The 14,550-nt window shown below is 44.6% G+C and overlaps 1 long non-coding RNA gene across 1 annotated transcript; it reads left to right on the top strand.

Annotated features, from left to right (window-relative positions):
• The first annotated feature begins 483 nt into the window (after positions 1–483).
• Positions 484–14,327, top strand: LOC117090221. The gene is made up of 3 exons (XR_004439933.1): positions 484–883; positions 11,232–11,420; positions 14,286–14,327. It is a non-coding gene; the product is annotated as an uncharacterized LOC117090221 (long non-coding RNA).
• Positions 14,328–14,550: the final 223 nt, after the last annotated feature.

Genomic DNA, 14,550 nt, shown 5'->3' with positions numbered 1-14,550 from the left:
CCAGGACCAGAGAGAAGTGACCAGACCGATTGGTAGCAGGGCTAGGACTGGAATTCCCCAGGCTTTTGATGCCCAGCAGGCTCTGTTTTCTGTATTGCACTGCTCTTCCTTATTTTGACACCTGTTAGGACAGTGGATGTGAAATGTAGCTGGGCACTTTTGGGGGTGTGCTAGGAGTGTGGCAGATGCCTCAGACTGGCATTTTCCCCTGGTTCTGAATTCTCATGGCTCAGAGTCAGTCTCTAGGCTACTGACCGGGAAGATACAGGAAGCTGTTTTGTATGGCAAACTATGCCAGGGCATTTTTTTCACCGGTAATTTATTGGTTTGGACTGGAATAAATCTCTGATATTGGTTTCTTTGCCAATATTATTAGGGAGTGGAGGCTGACTTGTTAACTTAGCCCGATTCGTAGTGCTTAGAATCTCCGTGAGTGTGTGTTGAATTGAGCGGAAGTGTGAGAGCATCTTAGACAGTGGTTTGCAAACCTAGCTGCATCTGGGGGGCTGTGAAAAAAGCATGCGTGCTTACTCCAGACCAGTTGAAATAGAATCTGCAAGAATAGAGCCTGGGCAGCTATAGTGCTGTTAAAAACCCCCAGGTGGTTCGGATATACCGTAAAGGTTGAGAACCACTGCTCCACAGTGAATTGGAGGCCTGGATCATAGATGTGCCTTATGCTTTCACCAGCTTAGAATGGTTCTTGTGCTTTAGAACTGTGAAAAAAATGTTATGCAAACAAATGTGGAAATAGCCAAATGCCACATCCTGTTACTATCTGCCATGAAGTATATTTACCAGTTATTCACTCTATTCTGATCTCTACCCATTCCATCGTTTCTTCATGGAACAACAATTTGACAGTTGGTTATGCAGAACCAGAGTAAGTCTAGTTTGATTGGCAGGAAACGATTTTGGGTATGAAGTACTCTTTAGGCATTTATTGAACTCTTGTTTGTATCACCTCTGTGCTGGACCGTTTATAAATATTACTTCTTTACGCAAGGCCTGTGGAGTCAGGCTGCCTGGGTTTTGCTAACTAGCTGTGTCATTTGGGGCAAGTTTTTAAGCTTATGTAAACCTGACTTTCATCTATGAAATGGGATGACAAGGGGTCATTATCATCTCACAGGATCGTGCAAATGTGTGTGTAAAGTGCTTAGTTTGGTGCCTAAGGCATAGCAACTACTCAGTAAAGTTATTATTACACCCTCATCATCAAATTTAAATGTAAATATTAAGAGTGGATAAATTTGTAAAAGGTACCATACCCTTACCCCTTGAACCAAAGGCTACTTTAGTTTTAAGCGGTTGGGTTAATTTATCACTTAAATATTGGCCTCTTGAATACCTTGAATTTCAATTGAACGTAGCCAGAGGATTTCATAATTGGACCGTTGCCTCTGGAAGTTGGAGCTTTGTTTGGTTTCACTTCCTACACTAAGCATGTGGCTGTACGCACCTTTATGGTGACTTCTGGTACTGGAGAATCAAAGCTTCATTCGCTTCTTTGGAGGAGATGATCTTATGCTGTACGAAGCACTCAGACTTCCTTAACTATGTCCCATCCAGACAAGACCAGGTGCTTCCCATGGCAGCCTGTCCTTTTCTTAGCTCTCTCATCAATGTAGCCTGTTCCTTCTATTCCTCTTCATACTAGAACTTCTCCTTGAACAAGGAATGTTGTTTTGTCACTGCTAGGTCCCCAGCAATTAGTAATGCCTAGCACATACTAGGTGCCTCCTGAATGTGAATAGGTGATAATCTAGCAGAACACAAGATAAATGCGTGGGTTGAGATTTAAGCTGTGTGGTATGAATGCTGCATTGGCAAACTTATTAAACCAATTTTCTTAATACAAGTTTAACATGTCTTAGTAACTGACTTAGTTCAGTAATCATTTACTGAGTGTCTTCTAGGCCAGACATTGGGAACAGAAAGGTAATAATATATGATTCCTGCCTCATGCACAGGAAGTCTAATGCGATGGACAGACACGTGCCAATGGCTGCCATGGAATATGGTGAGTATTAAGATAAAGGGGCACCCTGTGTGTCCTTGGAGCATAGAGCAGGGCTTGTGTTCTGGGAACATGGGCTCCATTTGCAAACACAATTTAAATTCATTTTCTTTTTTCTTTTTCTTTTTTTTTTTTTGAGACAGAGTCTTGCTGTGTTGTCCAGGCTGGAGTACAGTGGTGTGATCTTGGCTCACTGCAACGTGCTCCCCCCAGGTTGAAGCCATTCTCGTGCCTCAGCCTCCCGAGTAGCTGGGATAACAGGTGTGCGCCACCACGCCCGGCTAATTTTTGCATTTTTAGTAGAGATGGAGTTTCACCATGCTGGCTGGGCTGGTCTTAAAGTCCTGACATCAGGTGATACTCCCGCCTCGGCCTTCCAAAATTCTGGGATTATAGGCATGTATGTGTTCATCCTTTTAAATATCTGTGGGTAGCACTTAACTTTAAATGGGTACTAATTAAACTATTGAATGACTTTAGTGTGGATTGAATGATTTTGCTCGGGCCTCGTTTTTAATTTCCTCCATTAGAGGAAAAAAAAAATGCAAGTTGAATATCCCTTATCCAAACTGCTTGGAACCAGAAGTGTCTCAGAATTTTTTACATTTTTGGATTTTTGAATATTTGTATTATACTTGCTGGTTGAGCATCCTGAATTCAAAAATCCAGAATCTGAGCTGCTCCAATGAACATTTCGTTAAGTGTCACATCAGCACTCAAAAAGTTGTGGATTTTGGAGTTTCTGGTTAGGGAGACTCATCCTGTATAGGTGCTGGATTGTTGCAGGAGTTCTGGACCAGAGGTTAGGTGACTAGGCTTTGGTTTTCGCTTTGTTACTCAACAGGCTGTTTTCTTCCATAAACTCAGCTTTAGATCCCCCGGTTGTCAAAGAAGGGGATGGGCCATCTGATGTTTAAGGCCTCTGTTAGTTCTGACTTGGAGACACCTGGCTTCAGTTCAGCTTCCTTAGGAGTGAATAAAGAATATGGGAATTTTGAAATTGTTAGTCAACAGTTACAGGGTTGTTGCAGCCTGACTTTGGGTAAAGGTCATCTTTAGTGAGCCCGGGGAGAAGCACTGGTTTAGCTGTCAGCTGAGTAGGGTAAGCGGTCCTTTTAATTTCCCTCTGTTTTAGTGAAAACATTGTTAAGGGTCACAGCGTGAGTGGAGCTGGCTGGACAGAGGAGGGGAACTCACTGTTACAGGTTATATTGAATGTCTTTTCAGTCACTAAATGCTTTTTATGATATGTTTTTCAGGATTTCAGTGTTGTATGATTTCTCTGTGTTAAGGACAGGAAATTTAATATCAGCAAAAAAGAATACTCTTTCTTTTTTTTTTTTTTTCTTTGAGATGGAGTTTCGCTTTTGTTGCCCAGGCTGGAGTGCAGTGCCATGATCTCGGCTCACTGCAACCTCAGCCTCCTGAGTTCAAGCGATTTTCCTGCCTCAGCCTCCTGAGTAGCTGGGATTACAGGTGCCCGCCAGCATGCCCGGCTAATTTTTGTATTTTTAGTACAGACGGGGCTTCGCCATATTGGCCAGGCTGTTCTTGAACTTCTGACCTCAGGTGATCCTCCTGCCTCGGCTTCCCAAAGTGCTGGGATTACAGGCGTGAGCCGCCACGCCCGGCCTTGAATGTTCTTTCTATGGGAATCTACAAAAGCCAGCTTTGGAGTCTAGTGGCAGAAAACCTCTTCTTCATTGTTTAGCTGTGCTGTGAGCTTGGAGGGCTTCAAGCCCAGCTGAAAAAGCTGTAGTATTTTCTGTCAGTTGGCTGTCTTGGAGAACTTAATGAGCACTGGGCTGGAGTGATACTGTCAGAGTTGATGAGCTGTTGGAGCCTCTCGAAGCCTAGATACTGGGGTTGCCCAAATACATCGGCTGGACTCACTATTTCCCTCGGGAGTAAGGGCGTGGAAAATGCTGTGGTCTTAACTCTGCTCTTAATTTTACAGTGCTGTTATGAATGGTAAGAATGATTTCATACGTTTGTATTTTGCTTCGTAATTCACAGAGAATTTTAAAATCCATTATCTGATTTTATTCCCTCAGCAGTTCTGTGAAAAAGGCAGAGCAGTTTTCCTATCTTCTGTTTTCCCGTGATTCTCTTGTGGCTCACAGAAGCTAAGAGCCTTCACCAAGGTCATAGGGTGAATGAGTCGCAGAGCTGGGAGTAGAGGCTCAGGCTTCTAGGGACCCTGTTTCTTCCTCGAATAGCTCGCTCTGGTGGCGCTATGCTCAGGTAACTGCGCATGCTCGGTTTGGTCTTTTGTAAATCTCTGCCCCATTTCGGGGGCCGTTCTTGGGAGGCTTCTATTCATTTTGGAGCATTTAAGTATCTTGTCCTCTCTCCCTCCTCCCAGATGCATGGGCATTTCTGCAGGCCCCCAGGCTGGCCCTTGTGCGTGGGGGCGTCTCCTGCCTCCACGTTGTTTGCATGCCCCTTCTGAAGGTGCTCTTCCCCGCAGGGAGCCCCCTCGTGCCTGCCTCCAGACTGCAGGCTGTTCGGTAAATGTTACTGACTCAGCATCGTTGTTTTCTAGAAATGGGACGGGCCAAGTTCTTTTCTGGCCAAGTTCTTTTCTGTGTGAAGGCTGCGATTGTATCATCTTGCCTTCCCCGTGTGTGCTCCTTGAGGGTGTCGCTGTGCTGCGGTCATCTGTGTTCCCTAGGCTGCCTCCCTTGGAGTCCGACCGTAGCAGACATGGAGTCAGTGCTCATGGCCTAAATGAGAGGAAGACCAGCAGAGCCATTAAATCTGGAAAATGACAAGTGAGGGAAAGGAATTTTTATTTAAGGCATGTGAAAAAGAAATCTTTTTAGAAAAGTTGACCTGTTTCTCAATTGGAGTTGAATTTCAGCTCAGAAAAGCAGCTGTGTGCCCAGAGGGCTTTGGGATTTCAGTTTGTGACAGATGAATTGAATTTGTTGTTGTATGAATGTATTATCCTTTTGTGGTTTTATTAGGCCTTTCTCCCAAATGGAATTGATTTTTCTGTAAAAGTCACACTTCCTTTTTGAGAAGTGTAACACTAATTGTATGGGATGGTCTCCCAAAAGATTACCTGCCAGGAACCAAACACACTGCCTCAGACTCACGGCCCCTGGTTTCTGCCTGTGCAGCTGCAGGGCAGAGAGGCACCCTTGAGCTGAAATCAAGACGCATGTCTGCATCTTCTTTCTTGATTGCTGTTCCGTCTCTGAGCCGGCCTACCTTCAACGTCTAGGAGCTTGGTGTGTGTAGATACATTACGGTATGGAGGAGGGATACGGTGTTGCAACAGCCAGGAGACTCGCTGAAGTCTCTGTTCTCTTCCTGCTCACTGCTCTGACTTTGTATAAGTCACCTTTGTAGGGCTGTGCACAGTGGCTTACACCTGTAATCCCAGGACTTTGGGAGGCTGAGCCCAGAGTTTGGAACCAGTCTGGGCAACATGGTGAAACCCCATCCCTAGAAAAAATAAAAATTAAAAAATTAGCCAGGTGTGGTGGCTCATGCCTGTAATCCCAGCTACTGGAGAGGCTGAGGTGCAAGGATCACTTGAGCCCGGGAAGTTGAGGCTGCAGTGAACCATTATCACGCCACTGCACTCCAGCCTGGTCAGAGCAATACCTTGTCTCAAAAAAAACAAAACAAAACAAAACAAAAACCCATTTGTAATAGTGGCAGTAGTTAACTTTTGAAAGTTTGGAGAAAAGTTCCTAAATAACCTGTGACCATGGACAACTTACTTAGCCTTTCTCTGCCTTAGTTTCCTCATCTATGAAAAATGAGAGAATATGGTACTGATCTTACAGGATTTCAACGAGAACCAAACGAGATCAAACTCAGAGCCTGGCACATCGTGAGTGCACACTCAATGTTATTATTTCAACATTTTAGAGGAAAGAGAATGCTAATGGGTCATTATGGATAAACATAGTCTATCACTGGTGTTACTCATGGTATTGGAAGGAACTTGAATTCCACGTAGATAGTGTGATGGAGAAAGTATTTTGAACATTGGCAGTATTTATTCAAAGAACAAAGGACGTGTCTGTCCTGTGTGAAGAGCCGTTTCCGCTTGTTTCTTTAAATACTATGGGAAAAGCAGTCGACCCTGTGCTCTCTGCCGGACAGCTTCAGTCTCCACGTATTGATTTGGCCAATTGTCACTCACTGTCATCGTGGCAGCAGCAATTGAAGGGACAGCTTGTCCTGATTGTATGTTTGGGTGTTTGTGCTCTTTATAGACAATTAAGACATGGAAGCCTGTTTATGGCAAGCTGGCAAATTCAGCAAAACATGGAAAAACCTGTTAGCACAGTTTGCACGTGTGCGGGCACAGAGCAGCCAAATGAACACACACGTTTTCATATATTTGAAAAACTCTCAAAAAAAAAAAAGACATTAAACCATTGCCCAGATGGCTTATAGAGCTAGAGCTTTTTCCTTGAAGTACATGAGTATGGCTGTCAGACATCTGAAACCCGAAGCCATCTTAAAACATCATTTTGATGCTACCCCCTACTCACCCTTTTTTTGCATTTTAAAGGGCCAAGGATCCAGGAAGGACAGTATCAGCTTACAAAGACTTTTGTTACAATTAATCGTTCATGTTCTTTCTTTTGGTATCTTATTCTCTGTTTACATTTTATTTTTATTTTTTATTTTTTGGAGACAGAGTCTTGCTCTGTCACCCAGGCTGGAGTGCAGTGGTGTGATCTCAGCTCACTCCAACCTCTGCCTCCCAGGTTCAAGGGATTCTTGTGCCTCAACTTCCTGAGTAACTGGGATTACAGGCATGTGCCACCACGTCCAGCTAATTTTTATGTTTTTAGTAGAGACAGGGTTTCACCGTGTTGGTCAGGGTGACCTTGAACTCCTGAACTCAGGTGATCTGCCTGCCTCAGTCTCCCAAAAAGCTGAGATTACAGGTGTGAGCCACAGCACCCGGTCGCTGTTTCCATTTTGTAACACTAGCGTCACCCCAGTGTAGGGTGGCTAGGGGTATTCTTCTTTCCTGTTTCCTGGTGTATTTTCCTCTACAGCATTGATCACTCTTTAACATACTTTTTGGTTGTCTGTCTACCTACAAAAATATATGTTCCCTGTTATATCACCAGTGCCTGGCACGTAGATAGTTAGTCAACATTTGTTGAATGAATGAATGAATGAATGGGCTGAAAGAACCTTATTCTTCTTTCTTCTGTCACTTCACACCAAATGCTTTTGGAAAATGCTATGTGAACAGGAATCGTAAGCAGGAGAGGTTACACACATTGCTGTGGGATAGCCCATCATCCTCAGATACTTGTCTGGAAGGAGGTGGAGTACTTGAGTAGAAATGATACAAGATAACTTCTTCAGGAAATCAGCCAAGTGTCACCGCTTTTCACATAGGCGTGTGATGTTTGCGTATGTGTGTATGAAGAGCTGTCATGGCCTAGAATCACGGGCCTTTAGATCCCTTGTACAGATAGAAAAGTAAAGGCCGAGGCCCAGGAGTGCTGCAGGCCACCGAGGTAGAGTCCCTGTCTGCCCTTCTCAGTGTCCAGTCACTTCTCACTGCACTCCCCTCTTTACTGCTAAAGCCACCTTCCCTGATTCTGAATGTGTAACCACGAGGGAGAAAATGTACTCCAGGCTCACAGTTTGTGGAGAAAAATCCCAGCAGCTGAAAATAATGTTCACAAAGTTTGTACCTAAAAAAAGTGGCCATTTCTATCATGTCTTTAAATGTCCCTGTTTCTCATACATTTTATAAACAAGACAGTAGAAGGAGATTCGGGAACAGCAACTTTAGAACAAGGGGGAAAAAATCACACCTAGAGGACTCCAGTTTCTGTTTTCTTCTCAGTTTAGGGCTGAGGCACTTTAGCTTCCTGTCTAAGGGACCACTCAAATCTGATTAGAAGCCATTGTGGGCTGGTAATTATCCATAATTTTAGGAAGAGAGATGCTGCACCAACTCTGTTCTCTAAAAGCAGACTTATTAATTTTAAATTTGCATGGGAGGAGAAGAGGTGGTGACGTGGGATAAGCATTCAGATGCTTGGTCATTGATAGCTTTTTACTTCCACATATCACATGGGGATTTGGAACCCGGGAAGCCCACTGAGAACTGATGATTATCTGTCCCCTAAACAGCTGGAATCTTTTTCATCCTGAGCTCAGAAAGATTGCTCCTACTGCAGCCAAGGAAGACAGGTTGTTGGCTGGTTAGAAATCATGGTAGGTTATTTTCTCCACCCGCAATTCGCAGTTGGAAAGCAGAGCTATGAAAAAGTTGTCTTCTCTATTGTATTTCAAATCTGGGTGTTTAAAAAATTATGTAAGCAAATTAGGCATTTCTTTAATGGTAGTTGTGTGTGTTCTTGATGCGAATGAGAGGTGCATTCCCTTGTAAAATCCCTGGGACTTTATAGGAAGGATGTGAGCCTTAGAACAGAAGTTGCTTTTCTAGATGATCATGTAGACATGATGCTGAGCACTAGACAAAGATGTTGATTGAAACGATTTAAAAAAATTTTGTCTGAGTTCAGATTTTACACCAATATTTAGAAAATCAGCAAAAGAACTTGGAGGAATGTTCTCAGGCATGCAGTTCAGCCCCCTGCCCACATTGTCATAAAATCCGAGTGTGTGTACAGGGAGGTGCATTCCTTTCTGTTCTCATCACAGGTCCTTTCCTGGCTCTGCACCTGCCTGTCATGCGCGTCCCTGTGAAGAGACCACCAAACAGGCTTTGTGTCAGCAATAAAGCTTTTTAATCACCTGGGTGCAGGCGGGCTGAGTCTGAAAAGAGAGTCAGCAAAGGGAGATAGGGTGGGGCCATTTTATAGGATTTGGGTAGGTAAAGGAAAATTACAGTCAAAGGGGGGTTGTTCTCTGGTGGGCAGGAGTGGGGGGTCAGAAGAAGCTCAGTGGGGGAGCTTTTTGAGCCAGGATGAGCCAGGAAAAGGAATTTCACAAGATAATATAATTGCTTAAGGCAAGGACTGGCCATTTTCACTTCTTTTGTGGTAGAATATCATCAGTTATCTATCATCAGCACATTTGCACTTCTTTTGTGATTCTTCAGCTACTTCTGGCCATCTGGGCATATACGTGCAAGTCACAGGGGATGGGATGGCTTGGATTGGGCTCAGAGCCCTGACATTGCCCTCTTCCCTACCTTCCCTACCTTTTCCCTCCTGTGCGACTATCTCACAAAGTGAATGGCCTCAGCCACAGCTTCTCTGCAGCTGCATCAGACTGTGGTGACAGGAGTGGTGGCTGCTGCAGGGCGTGCTGTCCCCACGGAGCCCAGTCTTGCTTGACGCTGCAGCCTGGTGATCATTTTGCACGAAAAGTATGTAATTCTACAGAATGAGAGCCAACATGCTGGGGATGGGGCATCTTTATCACGGTGTCTACATATTTTAATCTTGGGTAGAAAGTATGGAAAAGTATGTGATACCTGTGGTTTGATGTCAGAAGGACGTTGTGAACTTGATGTGGACTGAGGATGTTAAGGTGCAACAGGCACCCCGGCTTCATTAAATGAGACTTCCCCATCTCCCTGCCAGGCACGCACAGGTGTATGGCCACATTTTATGTGTTATCCTTATCTAGAGTGCGCCTTGTTGCCATGCTTAAAGCTACATGATGATATTCTGTCTCATAGAGTAGGTCCCAAACCGCATTCAACACAGAAATGTACTCTTGCTATTATACATAGAAAGTGCTTTCATATACCAAGTGGGAGAGCAGTCCTAAAATCTGGGCTGGAATCACAGAAGGAAGGCTTTGGAAAGCAACAAATTCCCTAGTCCAAAGCTGGTTTTTGATGAACCTAGAAACAGGACCAAGAGAAGTGAATTTGCCTAAGGCCGTGACAGTGTCTCACGGCAGCATTTGAACCTAACAGTTTCTTGACCTATTTGTTTTTTTGTTTTTTTGTTTTTTTTTTTTTTTGAGACGGAGTCTCGCTCTGTCGCCCGGACTGGAGTGCAGTGGTCGGATCTCAGCTCACTGCAAGCTCCGCCTCCCGGGTTTACGCCATTCTCCTGCCTCAGCCTCCGGAGTAGCTGGGACTACAGGCACCCGCCACCTCGCCCGGCTAGGTTTTTTGTATCTTTTAGTAGAGACGGGGTTTCACCGTGTTAGCCAGGATGGTCTCGATCTCCTGACCTCGTGATCCGCCCGTCTCGGCCTCCCAAAGTGCTGGGATTACAGGCTTGAGCCACCGCGCCCGGCCGACCTATTTCTTTAAATGATTAGTCATGCTTCCTCTGATTCCTGTATAAACATATTCCTCATTCATTCTTTTGTTTCAGTGAATTATTGCAGTGCTACCATGTAACAGTATTTGAGTCAAAATGTAGCAGTGTTGATCACTTTCCAAGGTTTTTAGTTGCACACTTTTTCAAAGTTGTGCTTACAGTTTCTTGTTGGTTGTAAGGTGTCCTTTCAGAAGCCAATCGTGTGGTGTATTTATGTTGATTGTTGGAGGTAGTTGGTTAGAATCTACTTGAGTGGCTGGTGTGGGCCTGGGGCACAGTGACTACTGCCTGCTTCATGGGCACAGATGAAGTAATTGCTTCCTGGGAAGTACCATCCTCCTGGCCACACCCTCCAGCCCATTTCGTTTGTGTTGGTTTCCTCGCATCTGCACGTTTCTGGCTTCATGTGAGTCCCGTTTATTTGAGCATATGACTTCAGGCTGTGGGGAAGAATGGCCATGTTAGGACAGAGATGCACACAAAGGAACAACTGGCTAAATGTGAGTGAAGACATTCTTAGGGAGACTTCATTTCTTTTATTCTGTAACAGGCAGTCTGCGAAGCATTCTGGACACGTGGCCTGCGCTGTCACAGTTCCTCCTTGCAGGATCGCAGATGTTTGGAGATTGTAGTGATAACCGTTATCATTGAGAATGTCATTCTCGCAGGCTCTAATAAGTCAGGATTTATTCAGTGTTAATTTGTTAAAGACAACTGTATTTCTAGCCGAATCCATGTTAGACGTTTCTCCTGGCAGTGTTGCTGAGGCTATTCCCGTGGCTGAGTCTTAAGGAAGCACGCGCCTTTGAATACTGCTGAAGCTGTGACTACCCAAAGCGCACCGGAGTACTTTTGCCATATGGGGTGTTAGTCACTGATACACGTCTCAGTCAGACCTGATGGATTCCTGACCCCTTCCTTTTTTAATTTTTTAATTTTAATTTAAAGTTTTGTTTTTTAAGAGCACAACCCCTCAGGTGGCCACCATGAATCTCTGGTGTTTTCAGTTGGCTGCAGCCTATTTGCCATCTCTGGTTCAAACATATTGGAAGCCTGATGATGCTTCCCTCGGTTGTTCTTCTGCTGTGTGACCTCCGCGCCCGCAGGGTTCAAGACTGTCAGAGCTGGGAGCCCCCTTCACAACTACCAGGGTTCCCGGAACCTCCTTTATCTAGCCCTGGGGATGGTAGAGATGTCATCAGAGGCGGAGGCTTATTAGGTTTACATGCCATTGATAATGAATGAGGAGGTTTTCTTTTATATAAGGGGAGCTTCTTCTAATGTGCTTTAGTAGGGTAAAGAAGCTTTTGAGGTTTGCTTTCTCTGGAAGGATAGTTTGTGATCCTGTCCTTGCTTTCAACAAAAACATAATTTGCATACCAGTGAATGTTGTATTACTGAGCACTGGTTGACAAACGGTTCTTAACTCGTCATTCACTCAGCCACTGTTTCTTGAATGGCATGTGTGCCAGCTGTAGTAGGAACTTGCTAAGGCTCTAGGACTAACCCTTATGAAATGGGGGTCCTGCGGGAAGCAAATGCATATAACTATAAACGTTTGTGGGGATATCAGAGGGGGTGTCTATAGGTGCAAAACTTCATTCACTCATTGTCCTATCTAGGAGGTTTTGTATCTTAGCAGCGTGTTCCATAGTAACACATTCCTGTATCAAAATATTCATCATATTATTTTGAAATTCTCTGCTTAGGTATGTATTTTTCCCACTAAGTTTAGAACTGGTTAAGGAGTGGCTATGGGGTATGTAATATATGTACACACACACACACACACATATATATTACCATTGTAAATATACAATATATATTTATATATATACACACATATGTATTTCTCCCTCTCTATATATACACACAACACACACACACACACATATATATACACACACACATATATGTGAAATACACACACACACACACACACACTTCTGCCAAGCACAGAAAGTCAAAACTAGGCAAGGGTTCTTTTAGGGTTCATGAAAAAATAGTTGTGCTTAGTTGAGAGCGTCCTTAAGTTGCCAGGGGAAAGACAGGATGGATTCACAAAGGGAGATAGGTTTTTTTTTTTTCTCCTTTGTTTAACTCTTGAATTCAAAATAATCCAGACTTATGGCAAAGTTGCAAAAATAGTACAGAGAATTCCCGTATGGTCTTCCCTCAGGTTCCCCAAACATTTCTACCCATTTGTACTTTCTTTTTCTCCCTCTGTAGATATAATTTTTTTTTTTTCTGAAATGTTTGAGAGTGGAAGGTAGAATACAGGGCAGGGTGAAAGGCGGAATGAGAGAGAGGGGGGTTTGAAGGCTTTTTTTTTTTAACCTTCTGAGATGGAGTTTCGCTCTTGTCACCCAGGCTGCAGTGCAATGGCACGATCTCGGCTCACTCTAACCTCTGCCTTCTGAGTTCAAGTGATTCTCCTGCTTCAGCCTCCCGAATAGCTGCGATTACAGGCACCCACCACCATGCTCAGCTAATTTTTTGTATTTTTAGTAGAGGGGTTTCACCACGTTGGCCAGGCTGGTCTTGAACTCCTGACGTCTGATGATCCACCTGCCTTGGCCTACCAAAGTGCTTGGGATTACAGGCATGAGCCACTGTGCCTGGCGATTGGGAGGCTTTTGCAGTAACCCAGAGCGCTATGAGGGCAGGACCTGGTTGGAAATGATGAGGAAGGTGAGAAGTGGTTAGGTCCGGCATATATTTTGAAAGGAGAGTTTAAATGGGTTGGATGACAAGAGAGAGAAAAAGAAGTTTTAAGGATGATGTCAAGGATTTTGGACTGAATAACTGGAAGACAAGAGATGCTGTTATTGGGATGGGGAAGACTATGGGAGGAGTGGGTTATAGCAGGGGGAATCAAAAGTGCGTTTTGGGCATGCTAAATTTGAGGTCCAAAAAGAGATGTTAAGAAGTGTTGGCCGGACACGGTGGCTCACGCCTGTAATTCCAGCACTTTGGGAGGCTGAGGCAGGCAGATCACCTGAGGTCAAGAGTTTGAGACCGGCCTGATAATTATTAAAATCGATCATTGATGTTTACTAATTAATCATATTATTGCTTCTAATACCGTAGGGAGTGTACACCTACCTGTGATGTTTTTCCTAATATCCAGGGACAGAGGACATGATCTTAGTTTTAATATCGCAGTAGGTGTACACTCACGCTGTGACACTGATCCTAATATCCAGGGGGTAGAGTATGACATGACTCCCAACATAGCAATGAATGGACAGCCACCCGGTGATATTGCTTCTAATATTCATGGAAGAAGCATATGATATTACTCCCAATATCGCAGGGAGGATACAGCTCTTCTGTGATACGGTTCCTAGTATCCGGAGGAGGAGAGGATGATAATAGTTCCAGTATCACAGGCTGTGTTCACCCGCCCTGTAATGTTGTTATGAGTATCCTGGAAAGGATATGACTCCCCGTAGAGCAGGAGGCGTACATCCAGTCTGGGATATCGTTCCTAATATCCATGGAGAGGAGAGGCTGATATTACTCTCAATATGGCAGGGGGTGTACATCCACCCTGTGATATCCTTCTTCATATTCCAAGTCTGAGAGGTTGATATGACTCCCAGTATCGCAGACACTGTACACCCCGTGTGATACTCTTCCTGGTATCCGGAAGGGGAGAAGATGGTATTAATCCCCATATCACAGGAGGTGAACACCTGCTCTGATATCTTTCCTAGTATGCAGGGGGAGGGGGATAATATTATTCCAATATTGCAGAAGATGTACACGCCCCCCCGTGATATTGTCCTTAATATTCCAAGGCACAGAAGCCGATGTTACTGCCAATATCGCAGAAAGTGTACACCCCCCAGTGATGTTGTTCCCATGATCAAGGAGGGAAGAGGATGATATGACTTTCAACCCCTGCACCCTGCAATGCTCTCACCCTGCAACACCGACACCCAGCTCAACCCGACATAAGACCAGAGGTGCTGGCTGGGGGTATTCATTGCTTCTCTTTTCTCTCTTGCCAGACTCAGTAGAGGAAGATGAGACTGAGCAGCCACAGGAACAAGGTGGGTTTTGCAGGTGGCTCAGGCTTCCTCTGGTTATGAGCTGGGCCTTGGGGTAACGCCGGGGGAGGTGACAGAGCTGAGTACGGTGGGCATTGGATGGGGCTGTCACCCCTCTGTGGTGCGGGCTGGGGGCTTGGGGGACGTTGACTGAAGTGGGTCTGAACCTCTCGTCTACTCTGACACTGGAGGCTGTGGGGTCCCACACATCTTCCAATGAACATGC

This window comes from Trachypithecus francoisi, unplaced genomic scaffold (genome assembly GCF_009764315.1).
Source record: "Trachypithecus francoisi isolate TF-2019V2 unplaced genomic scaffold, Tfra_2.0 Contig00978, whole genome shotgun sequence".
Lineage (NCBI taxonomy): Eukaryota > Metazoa > Chordata > Mammalia > Primates > Cercopithecidae > Trachypithecus > Trachypithecus francoisi.
Note: the sequence above shows the minus strand (reverse complement) of the source record. Positions and strands in the feature narration are given on the sequence as shown.